The sequence below is a fragment of the Nyctereutes procyonoides genome, unplaced genomic scaffold (genome assembly GCF_905146905.1).
Source record: "Nyctereutes procyonoides isolate TBG_1078 unplaced genomic scaffold, NYPRO_anot_genome, whole genome shotgun sequence".
Taxonomy (NCBI): domain Eukaryota; kingdom Metazoa; phylum Chordata; class Mammalia; order Carnivora; family Canidae; genus Nyctereutes; species Nyctereutes procyonoides.
In genome coordinates, this window is record NW_026575010.1 from 1 (window position 1) to 13,002 (window position 13,002).

The window sequence follows — 13,002 nt, forward strand, 5'->3', positions numbered from 1 at the left end:
TCTCTTACTTCTTTTTTAATGATTTTATTTACTTATTTGGGAAAGAGAACAGAGCAAGAGACAGAGCACCAGTGAGGATACGGGGCAGCGGGAGAGCGAGAAGCAGACTCCCTGCTGAGCAGGGAGCACTATGAGGGGCTTGATCCCAGGAGCCTGGGATCTTGAACTGAGCTGATGGCAGACGCTTAATTGATTGAGCCACCCCATCTCTTCTGATTTCTTAATTAGTTCCCTATTCAGGAGGAAAGGAAATCCCAACATCTGATATTGTATCTCTATTGCTAGAATAATTGTGGTAAACACAGTCTATGAAAAGAATTCCTGAGTAAGAAGTTTGCTTTCATGTTTTCATTTGTGTTATATTTTTTGTCTAAAATACCCTTGGCTTCACCTTTGTCACAATGTTGCTTCGATTTCCAGACATAGTTCAAATACTTATCCAGTAAAAAACAATCTGTTTCATATAAGAGCTCTTTCTTTTCCAATTTTCTCCACTAATCTGTGCACATAATTCAATATGTTATCAGATAGACACAAGTAACAGTATCTTTAAATGTCAATATCCTTCTTCCCCAACGAGTTTCAGTTTGGAGAAAGTCTTATTAAACATCACTTTATCTTTAGCACAGCGCCTTGGGCATAAGTATACCAAATTCAAATATCAAAATTCAGTGCAGCTGCTGTTTTGAATCCATCTCTAAATCTTATTCCTTGATCTTATTCTCTGTCTCTTGTGCTTACAGATGTGAACAAAATTAGCAGACTCACCTCCAAATACTGATAGAAGATGCAGTGAGAGAAAGGATAAGAAGTGATATATAGACCAAAAAGGGGAACAAAGTGACATCTGGGTACAACATTTAGTATATTAAAAAATAAAGAGAAATATCCAAATAGAAAACCATCAACGAATTATGACTTCCTAACATCTAAACACCCATATTGTATTTTCTCCATGGCCCAGGCAAAACAGAATGGTTTGTACATTGGTTTTTATTGAGATCATAAAGAAACTGTGTAAAAGCCAAAGTACATTTTACTTCCTAGTATCTAGTGGTTTTTTGATCATATGTAATAATCTGTTTAAAAGAAAATTTAAAATGCTACCCTCATTCACATCAATGGTTAGTGATGATAATATGCTATAACATCTGCAATTAGCAACCTATAATATTTTACTGGAAATTACCTTCATTTCTCCTTCTTCTACAACCAACTGCCAATTAGCATCTCCACCTACATCCTGTAATGAATAAGTCATATGGTTTTGCACCATCTCTTCAACCTTGGAAAGAAAAATAAAGCCATAAGAATTCATATCCAATGAATAGCCATGACATAATCTCTAAAACAGAATGGTATTGAGTTTATTTCAGCTCAGAAATGTTCTTAGAAAGCTGAGCAACCAAATGCACAAAGGTTAGTAGATTTTAAATAGTGTTGAAGAGTTTAGTCCACATTCCAGATAGCATATTACAGGTTAATGACAGGGGCGGGGCAAGGGGTGGAGGACACACAGAGAAGGAAGATGCTTCACTCAAATAACATATATTGAAAAAAAAAAACATACATTGGCCTGAAGTTCATCAAGTGAGCAAAATAAGCATTTTCTGGAAAAAAAAATTCCTTCCTTTACCATAAAATGTTTCCTTATAGAGATAATGTCTTAAAACATAAAATCATGTGACACTAAGGGTAAAAGGGACACAAAGAAATGGATCTAGTCCAGTAGTTCTATGTTTAAGACTATAAAGATTAATAGAAAGTTTGTTATATGGCAAGATAACTTTCATTACTTCAGTAACAAACTTCACTTCTACCATGATTATAAGCCAAGTAAAAAAAAAAAAAAGAAAAAACAAAACAATCCCCCATTTATTTGACTCCAATTTCATTGTTTTACATTCTTTTAGGGAAAATGAAATATTTATACATGCAAACATTTGCAAATAATCACCTTTTAGTATCTTCTTTTAAATTAACTAAATTAGTCTTTTTACTGAAATTTAAGTAAAATCTGTGCTTTTAACTATCATAAATTACTCCTATATATCTTATATAAACAAAACTGAGTATTTCACACTCTGAGAATACACAATCACATTTATTGGTAAGATTTCATGTGAGTGCTATTTGCAAACTCTTAGTTTGAAATGTTTTTATTTTTATTTTTTTATAGATTTTTATCCATTTATTCATGAGCAACAGAGAGAGAGAGAGAGAGAGAGACAGGCAGAGACACAGGCAGAGGGAGATGCAGGCTCCATGCAGGGAGCCCAACGTGGGACTTGATCTTGGGTCTCCAGGATCACACCCTGGGCTGCAGATGGCACTAAACCGCTGCGCCACCAGGGCTGCCCTGAAATGTTTTTAAAAAGAAGTGAAGTGATAAAAAGATGGTTTCTGAAGGAGTTGCTTCTTTATCATCTATTCAGAGACACTTTTTCTAAGCTCCATTTTCTAAACTTTTACTTATAATTTCATTTTATATAATAAGTACATTAGAGAAGGCAGGAAAGAGTTGGAAATAGTATATTATACTTCCACTTGATTTATTCCTAAGTTTACTTATCTTAGATAAAATGTACTATGTTTATTAGGGATACAGAATAGAATAAGAATAGTGTTCAAATATTTTGAAATAAATATATTAATGGTTTTGAGACAAAAAATGCTAAAATTATTAACTCTGGGGTAAAATTTTTCCACACAAAAGGATGTTATCAATATTACAGTAACATCATGTACTTCTACTACATAAAGTTTTCCAGATTTCAGAGTGCATTTTTGTTTGTAGGTATGGCTTTAATGTCTCCCTAATTTGTAAAAATTATAAAAATGTTTTTGAGAAAAATTTTATATTGAGGTTCTACAATCTATTTTTCTACTAAATAAAACACTAACATAACATTTTATACTTTTATTCGTAGTCCTCAAAACAATGTGAATGGTGTTGGGCTACAGACTTGAAAGAAATTTAAAAATGTAACTAATAGTACGTTCTGTAATTTAAAAAAATTTATTATTACATTTTAAATTTTATTTATTCATGAGACATGCCGGGGTTGGGGGGCACAGGCAGAGGGAGAAGCAGGCTCCATGCTGGGAGCCTGACATGGGACTCAATCCTGGGTCTCCAGGATCACGCCCTGGACTGAAGGTGGCGCTAAACCCTGAGCCACCCGGGCTGCCCTTAAAAATTTTTTTTTTAGTTTTAAAGTATTTATTTAAGTAATTTCTACACCCAATACAGAGCTCGAACTCATGATCCCCAGATCAAGAGTCCCATGCTCTTCTAGCTGAGCCAGCCAAGTGCCCCATATTCTACACTTTGCTACAAAATATGACTCTAGGGGGCTGCCTGGAAAAATGTGTGTACCTCTGATTTTGAAACCTGCTCTGAGTAAGGAGGACTAATGCAAGATTTCCAAATTATAAAGACATACAAAACGTACCTGAATTCCCAAAGAGAAAGGAATAAAGAAGCTCCAGTTAGTATGCATAAATAAAACCACCGCTGTAGCACTGGCTTGATTCATTTGTGCCATATGGTGATTGGGAAAAAATGTTACCCTTTTTAGATCCAAAGATCCTAAAAAATTTTAGATATGAATATGTACTTTATAGATGGGACACTAGGAGTTAAGAACACCTACATTATGAGATTAGAAGCAGAAAGAAATGCTTCCCAGGAGTAAGACCTACTTTAACTAGACTACTTGTGAAAGAATGTAGGATTTTACTCTGTTAAGAAACAAAGAGTTCTAGGTGCCTGGGTGGCTCAGTGGTTGAGCAGCTGCCTTTGGCTCAGGTCCTGATCCTGGGGTCCTGGGATCGAGTCCCACACATCAGGCTCTCCACAGGGAGCCTGCTACTCCCTCTGCCTCTCTCTGTGCATCTCTAGTAAATAAATAAAATCTTTAAAAACAAAAACAAAATCTTTAAAAACAAAGAGTTCTGTTTCAAAAAAACAGTGCCACGTAAGCTTTTTTGTTGGAGAGTATGCAGGTAATTTTGTTTTTGTTTGGGAGCTTACTCCTGATTAGTTATTTCAAATGTTTGAATAATGAGAAGATATTTTTGTGTTCTGGTCCCAAAGACACTAGATTCCACAAATATAAAGTGATAGCTGTTCACATAGGTTAAAACAAAGTACATATTTAAAATGATCTTTCTGGGGATCCCTGTGTGGCCCAGTGGTTTAGTGCCTGCCTTTGGCTCAGGGCAGGACCTCGGGGTTCCAGAATCGAGTCCCACCGGAGGCTCCCTGCAGGGAGCCTGCTTCTCCCTCTGCCAGTGTCTCTGCCTCTTTCTCTGTGTCTGTCATGACTGAATAAATAAAATCTTTAAAAAATAAATAGATAAATAAGTAAAAATAAATGAATGAATGAATAAATAAATAAATAAATAAATAAATAAATAAATAAATTTGTCTTTCTAGATAGGTGAAAAATTGCATTCCTACCCTAGTTACCACTGCATCTATGGAAAAGTGTTTAGTCTTTTGTTCTTATGTACTTTCCTGAGTTAAGAGGGCTTGAAAAAGTTCAATAAACAAAGAGGAATACTGGAGTAACCATCTCTGCAAAGCTTTTATCATGGAATCTTTATCCATTATGGCATCTTCCCTGATGTAATAACATGGAGATTAAGGAAAGAGGTGATAACAGGTAAAATCTCACTATAACTTATTTCATGTTCACTACAATAAAATCTGAAGTAGTAAGTGTTACTATTGGGGCAGTGACTCAGGCATTTGTGATCACACTGACACTTTGAATCTACCCCAATCATCTGCTTTGTTTATTGTTTTCAGTTATGACAGCATATCAAAAATAACTGGAAGGGGCCATTAAGATGGATGACAACAACAAAAGCCAAATTTAACATTTTATTAGGTTCAAAATTTGATACACTACAAAATATTACTAGTAACATCTGCTATCATTATAAAAAACAGACTGAGTCAAAATCATTGAGGCAGGTTTCATCTGATTTAGTAGTGTTCACTAGTTTTAATTAGATGAAGCATAATTTCAGGAATCATGCCCTTGATTTTTTATGGACCTAGTGTTGAAAATGATAAGCTGACATATACAGCATCTTCACAGTAAATGAACTATGAAAAATGAACATATTTAAAATAAGAGATGATGGATGCCAAGTCTAGCCTTTTCTTCCACCTCCCATTTGAGTCACGCAGTGTGCCATTTTAGGAGGCTAACTGGATTTTTCTAACATTATCAATACAGAAATTTTTATTGATGATGTAACAAAAATGTAATGAACAAAATTCTAATGAACAGAAATCTAGAAATGTTCAAAGACTTGTCAGATCTCTTTTCTCTTACTCATGTGAAAGGAATACAACTATACTTATTGTTACAGAGTCAGAGGGATTTGTTGGATGGATCAATTTATTAGTAACAAATTAATAGTGCACTGTTTGTCATTTCAATCATACTGATGAGGACAACTCCATGCGGATGAGGTGGTTACCAAGGTTGAGTAACTTGAGTAGTTATTGCCGATATATTAACTTGACTTCTGAATGACAGAAATGTGTGTCAAATTTGTGTCTTTCTGATTCCAGAGATCACGATCTACTGAATTATTGGGTTGGTTTCTTTCATGTTCATTTTCTTACCTCTAATGCTAATGGGGTTCTTTTAGACTTTGGTAGTGAACCTAGAGATACAAGCTGAATCTTAGGTCTTTAAGTTTTCTATTGCCAATGTCTTCCTCCTCCTCAATAGATTTTTTTAAATGATTCAACAAGAGAACCAGTTTGGTTGAAACCTAAAATTTGAGATAAGAGACTCACTATTCATGCATTTCAAAATTCAAGCTTTCCCCCATCATACGCAACTCTCTCTCATGGTATTTGGAGATAGCAGTGAGAGAACCTCAGGTTCTCAGCTATCAACCATATTTTATATGGTTGTTAATATTTTAAACATTTTACTAGCAATTTAACTGTTCAGTTTACTTCTATTGGAGGAGGCCATCAAGAAATATATTTTCCAGTTGACCCGTGAACTGGATCTGGGCAATTGGAGGCTCCCCACCTCCTTGCCTGTCCTTGTAATGTGTGTTCTGCTTGAGTTCCCTGCTCCTAGAAGATGTTCCAGGATACAGCCTTGAGATAGGAATGGGTTGAGGCTATCTGGATTTGGATATGTGGCTAAACCCAGTTAGGGCATCTACATAGAGCTGGCTGGTGAGTGCAGTATACTTGCTTTGAGGCTGCCCAAGACAAGCCTCATGTGTCAGTTCCTTTGATTATTAAACCTGCCATCTACCAATCTGGAGTCATCTGCTTCTTTAGTCTCTCTCTACCCTCCATGTATGGAGGCCAGTGTCAGATTACATCAGGAAGTTTCACAGGAGGTTTCTTTTTTTAATTTTTCTTTTATTATTATTATTTTTTAAAAGATTGTATTTATTTATTCATGAGAGACACAGAGAGAGAGAGGCAGAGACACAGGCAGAGGGAGAAGCAGGCTCCATGCAGGAGCCTGATGTGGGACTCGGTCCCAGAACTCCAGGAACACACCCTGGGCAGAAGGCAGATGGCTCAACCACTGAGCCACCCAGGCATCCCCAGAGGAAATTACTAACTCACAACTTTTACCACTTCTACAGAGTAAAAGTAAATAGCTATCTTGTGAGACACCTTGTCTGCTTTGCTTTTTCCCTCAGGGGCCCCTGTTACTATATTGGTCTAGAATTTGTTCTGAATTTCGGATAACAATTGACAAGTGAAGTAATCATTGATCATTAATATTTGTAGTGTTTCCACGTGGTATGTGATATAGATGGTGAAAAAGAACATACATCAGGAGATTTGCTAGTACATAGATGGCTCATCAAACCCTTACTTGAATCATAGAATGATAGAGGTCAGTGAGTGTGAAAGGCAACATATTCTTCTTTCAGTTGAGGAGAATGAGGCCTAAAGGAATAATTGAAAGTAGAGCCAAGAAAAAAATTGTATTTCTCCACAGAGCTGATCAGTGAAGGAGCCACAATTTAATGTCCAGCTGCTTGAGTTCCCTTTCAATCCTTCTTTGTAGTCCATGATGCCTGGATGTCCCCGAGTAGGCCATTGAATGTTTTTGAGAGGAGAACTGGTTTAGATATTTTCTTCTAGTCAGTTCTGAGTCTTTTAGGCAGAGATGATGTATGGGTTGCTCTCTGGGATCTACCTTACATGGAATCCCCTACGGTTTTAGAGCAAGCTGCTTCCACACTGCCCTCACCCACTGCCCCAAGAAGCAGTTTGTGTTGCTGCTGCAGGACGTCGGGAAGGGCTGCCAGTCCAGGACTAGTCAAAGCTCTACAAAGACAGGTGCAAGTTCCTCCTCATCAGTGACCCCAGGAGTCACCATGACTCCAAATCATCCATGCCATTCCTAGTCAGGCACCAGGCTGAGGCTATTTCCTCCTCATCCCACAGCTTTGGATAAGTGGAGATTGTTAGATGCACAGGGCAGATGAGGATACTGAGGTGCAGAGAAGGGAAGGGACTTGCCTGTGGTCACAGAGCCAGGAAACACCTGGTAAGAACAGAGCACTGAAGTAGCTGTTTCTTCTTCAGAGTGAAACTAGGAAAGGGGTTGAATTTTCCCATCTTACCCCATGATGAAACTGAGGCTCAGAGAGCATAAGGAACTTGTTCAAGGTCATATAGCTGGTAAGGAGGGCTAATAATAACAGCAACAAGAATAGTAATACTAAGGTAACATGCTTGACAGTAACTCTATGTCAAACATCATCTCTGAATGCTCACGGTTCTAGGGAAGTAGATACCATTTGCCCCTATTTTGCAGATGAGGAAACTGAGGACTCAGAAGTGAAGTAACAAGCAGAAGTTACATGGTTACTAAGTAGGGATGGAAGTAAAAGGAGCTAACCTTTATGTGTTGCCTTGCAATCTAATTCTCACATCCCTCCTAGGAGAACAGGTGCCGTTATCTCCATTTTGAGGGAAATGGGTCTTAGAACAGTTATTTTATGAAGGTCACACAATTAATAAATGGAAATTAAAAAATTGTTATAATCCTACCAATAATAGCAATAGTAAGCTAACATATATTGAGCACTGACTGTATGCTTAGTATTACATCATGTTCTCTGGCTCAGAGAGTTAAGGGACTTGTGCAAGACCACAGGGCCAAGAGTGGCAGAATGGGGATTTGAATTCAAATCCTTAGAGAGGAAGATTCCACTGCAAGAGGGGAATTGCTAAATACCGAAGCTCTTCAACTTCAAGGACATCAGCTATTTGGAGGTCCTTCTGGTACTGCAGGCATTTGCAGTGTAGCTTCCTCACCTACAGTAGTAGTTGCTTCAAGACGGCATAAGCTCCATGGCAAGAACATCTCCCATGGTACAGCTCAGTGTTCCAGGCTTGCTGCCAACTCGTGGCAGACATCATGCATGGCATTAGGGCGCTGGCCCCTAAAGACAACAAAGTTGGATGCAAAGATGAAGAAGCCAGGGGATCTCAGGGCAGGGGCAAAATGGCTGAGGACAACCACCTGCAGAGAGTGTGGAAGGGAGTGGCCCTGTACCTTTACCCTCTGAGTCTCACTCACGTTGGTAGAACACCATCTCCAGGCCCCCTGCCCAAACCTGAGCACATCTCCACTGTTGGTGGATTTCTGTACTTGCCCTCCCCTCTCTGTCCCTGCAGTACAAGAATGTTCTGCAGTGTGTGGGTGGGTGGGAGCAAGAGAAACGACCCGGAAGGCCTTGGTCAGAGGCCTGGGTGTGAGGATGGGTCCCACTTTGTCCCACTAGCACCAAGGTAATTCGCCCAAGGACACCCACAACCCTGTAGCTTTGCTGGAGGCCCAGGAGGAGTCAGGAGTGGGTATAAACTTCCTGGCCTGACCCACAGAAAGAATAATTCCCAGACTTCTGAGACCTGTTAGTCCTATTTTACAGATTGAAAAACTGAGGTCCAAAAGAAGGAAAGGGACTCAAAGCATTTCTATTTTTGTCCTCTGACTTTGTATATCTTATTTTCTACTCCAATATATTGTTTGCTTTGATAATATTTAAATCACTATGAAGAATCTATAGTTCATTTATTTGAATAAATGTAGAATCTGTGTATGTACTACAAGTCTTTTGTGTATGGTAGCTATTCAATGACTCTTTGTTGATTGGTTATTTTAATTAGAAGGAAAACGGAAAGGAGTATCTTCATACCATCTCAGAGAATCCATGAACCCTATTGATAAAGGGATTTAAACCAAAGAAAGGGGAAGATAATAAGCCCCACAGGTAGGAAGAAAGAGTATGCTAAGGATAACGACCCTCATACTATGAGATTTAGGGTCCCAAGGGATAGAGAAAGTGGATTTAAGAGGATGTGAAAGCAAAGGTGCCTATTCAGCTGCTGATCAGAAAATGACAGATGGAGTCACTGAGAAAGCTGAAAAGGCACAGCAGCAGAAGAAAACAATACTATTATTTAAGGTAATGGAGACATTCTTCACAGATCGTTTCTGGAAAAACCAGCTGGCAAGTTTATCCTCTGATTGAGGCGCTGAATACTTTTCAATCAGACCGCAATGAGTTGACCTAATAAAAGTTTTCAGAGCAAAAGTAAAGCAAAATAGAAGACATCATAGGCAGCAAGCATTTTACCTTGGTGCATGTTGCAGTGCCAGGGAGCGATCACATTAGCCATCTTAAGGCAGGATTTCTTTAAGTGCCTAGGGGTATTCTGAGGCCCTTTCAGGTTTTGTAAGGTCAAAACTATTTTTATAGTAATACTAAGATGTTATTTGCCTCTGCCAGTTTTATTCTCTTGTGGATACACAATAAAATTATTCCAGAGGCTGCATAAAGTGTGATATCACAACAGATTGAATGCAGATCTGTGAAGATAGCTGTCTCCTATTTAATAAAGATACTAAAGAGGTTTCCAAAAATATAATAGAATGCCTTTCCTCTATTTTTTGGTCTCATTTGGAAATCTATTCATTTTTACTAAAAAATATTATTTATGTTAGCATATGATGGATATATTACTATTCTCCTAAAAAATTCAAAATATTTTAAAAATTCATCAGCTTTAATTTCAAATGTGATAAATATTGATAGATGAAATAAGCATCAACAAAAGTCCTTAGCCTCCTCAATAATTTTTGTGTTTTAAACAAACATTTAAAAAAAAAACAGATGACCTGTTTTACTTCATTACTTCTTTATCAGAGACATTCACCATCTCCTGGTAATTTATTTACTTATTTTTTTAAAAATTTTATTTATTTATTCATGAGAGACACACACACACACACACAGAGAGAGAGAGAGAGAGAGAGAGAGAGAGAGAGGCAGAGACAGAAGCAGGCTTCCCACAAGGAGCCCCATGCGGACTCAATCCCTGATTCTGGGATCAGGACCTAAGCTGAAGGCAGATGCTCAACCGTCGAGCCATCCAGGAGTCCCCCCCCCCCAATAATTTTTTGAAGTATAGAGAGATCCTAGATCCAAAAAGTTTTGGAACTTCTGTCTTTAGAGATATGAGGATATTTTCTCTAAAAACTGCCTATGAATGCTAGAGATTGCACATGATCACCAAGGTCCATTTCTTTTCTCATTTTGGAAACACAGGAGGAGTCTCTATAATTCCTCACAACCCTACAACTAAGCAGACCTGTGTGACTAGTTCTAGAATGCATTGTGGGCACATCTAGAATGCAGTGATACCTATTTGTCATTGTCGGTCAGAACATTTGATGACCAACATGAGATTTTTAAGAGCTCTGTTTTCCTGCCATTGTGACCATGGAAGGCACGTGTTGACACAAATGTGCCAAATATTAACACAGCCTGGAATCCTTAGCCAACCTTAGGAGAAGAGCTGCTCTGGAGGACCACCTAGACTGGCAGTAGACCTGGCCTGAGCTAGGAAAATAAAATTTATGGTGATAAATCACTGAAACTTACAGGCTGGTTGCTGCTCTTGCATAAACTAGCCTAATCCTGACTTGCACCAACATGGTCAGATAATTTTAGGGGCTCATTACACTGAGAGCTAGGGGAGGGTCCTCATACTATTAGAATAAAAAGTGGTTCAGAATGTTTTTTTTAAAATTCTCATGTATTATTTTTTTGATGCTTTAGAAGTAATTAAAAAATGACATCAGGCTGTGTGTATCCGAAGCCCCTAATATAGGTCATATGTAGTTCTTTCTCTTTAGGAACATATGGCCAAATGCCGTCCCTTTATTTTGGGTGCTTTGGGAACTCCAGAGCTCAGATGTAATAATCATTTGCATTTACAGAAATTTTCCTGTATAGTAGCTTACTGCATGATGGTTGTTAAATCATTACTGTGCAGTGTGCACTTTGTTGGGGATAATACAGTGACAAAGACAGTCTTCATTGTCACTATTGAATTTACAGGCAAGAACTTGAGGAAAGGAAAAAGGCAAAGTGTGTATGCCAACTGAGTTGGCACATCTTCCAGAACTTTCCAGGAAGTCCCCATAAGACCTTTGGCTTACATCTTATTGAGCTTTCTTAGCTATGAGGAAGGCAGGAAATCACTGAGTTTTTGGTTAGGCACATTGATGCCCTGAAGAAGAGTGGTGGTTCCTAATAAGGTAGAAGAGCAGATAGGTATTGAGTAGGGAGCCAAGCATGTCTTCTGTACTTATCTTTGGCTTTTTTGAGTATCTCTCCACCCTGATTATACTAAAAACAAGAGTTCTCATGCACTGCCGAGGCATAGAGTCCTCAGTCCCTGGAGCTCCAGAATATCCCTGTGTCCCCCAAAGCACTGGTTCACAGGGATCTTTCTGCTTGTCCTGTTCCTTGGAGGCTGGGACATCTTTGAAACTGCCCATGGAACCATCTGCACCTATGTACCCCACAGTCATACTCACCCCTGGACTCTGCTCTGGGAGTCAAGCCCAGGTTCCCTTTGCCCTTGAACCCACAGACTTCTGTTCTCACAGTTTCTTTCTAATAGCGAGGGCATCGGCTTTCCTTCATGTTGTGAACCTAGTCCTTTCACCTACACCTAAAAGTCCTCTCCATCCTTTGGTAGCTGAAGGGTTTGTGGGCTATTTTTTTCTGCTGCATCTCTCCATAAAGCAACATTGTCAGTACCAACTAACTATTTGAATAGAAGAGAGGGAGAAGAAACTACAAGTTGACATCACGGTATCATTCTACTGCATTGGTGACTGCTTTTCAACATAATGATGAAAGATTTCTGATATGCATATGCCCAGTGTACTGTGGGAAGCCCTAGGAATCGGTTCCAGGGGATCTCAGTGATGAGTTCCTTCAGAAGGGGTTGTCTAAACTGAGAAAGTAGTTTAATCTATCCAGTTGAAAATAAAAGAGGGGGAGGAGAGACCAAGGAAGGGGGAGAATGAAAAATATTTGAGAGAAAGGAAATAGCACGTGTAGAAACAAGGGAAAAAATGTATGAAGGAGGGGGATTGTCAGTAATTCATTCAGTCTATGGCTTGAAAGGACAATGTAAAATAGAGAGTGGTGGTGATAGAGAGGGACAAGAGAGGAAAAGTTCCTCTGGGTTTTATCCATGAGGAATCTGAGCAGCCCTAAAGATTATACTTTAATAATATCTCTCTAGCTATGGTTTGAAAAAATGGTTTCGAGTGGTATAAGAATGTAGTTAGGGAGGCCTTTTAGAGATGTGTTATAATTATTTTGATAAGAGATAATGTCAGGTTGACCTCATGTTATAACAGTGGGAAGGAAATAATTGAATGAATTGGAGGGTTATTATGGATAGTGAATAATTGCAGCATTACAAATCAACCTTTGTCTTTGGATCAGCAGTTGAGTGTGTATTGGTGGCATTCTCTGAGATAAAATAAAACAAAAAAAAACAAAAAAACAAACAAACAAACATAAAAAACAGGAGGAGGATTACATTCTATGAGGCAACTTCCCTCTCTACAGTCCCTCCCAGTTTCCTGCTCTATATATTTTTGGAGCTTATCA

The 13,002-nt window shown here is 38.5% G+C and overlaps 1 pseudogene; it reads right to left on the reverse strand.

The window, feature by feature from the left end:
* Positions 1-1,189: 1,189 nt before the first annotated feature.
* LOC129517235 (dematin-like) overlaps positions 1,190-13,002 on the reverse strand; it is a 30,605-nt pseudogene continuing 18,792 nt past the window's right edge.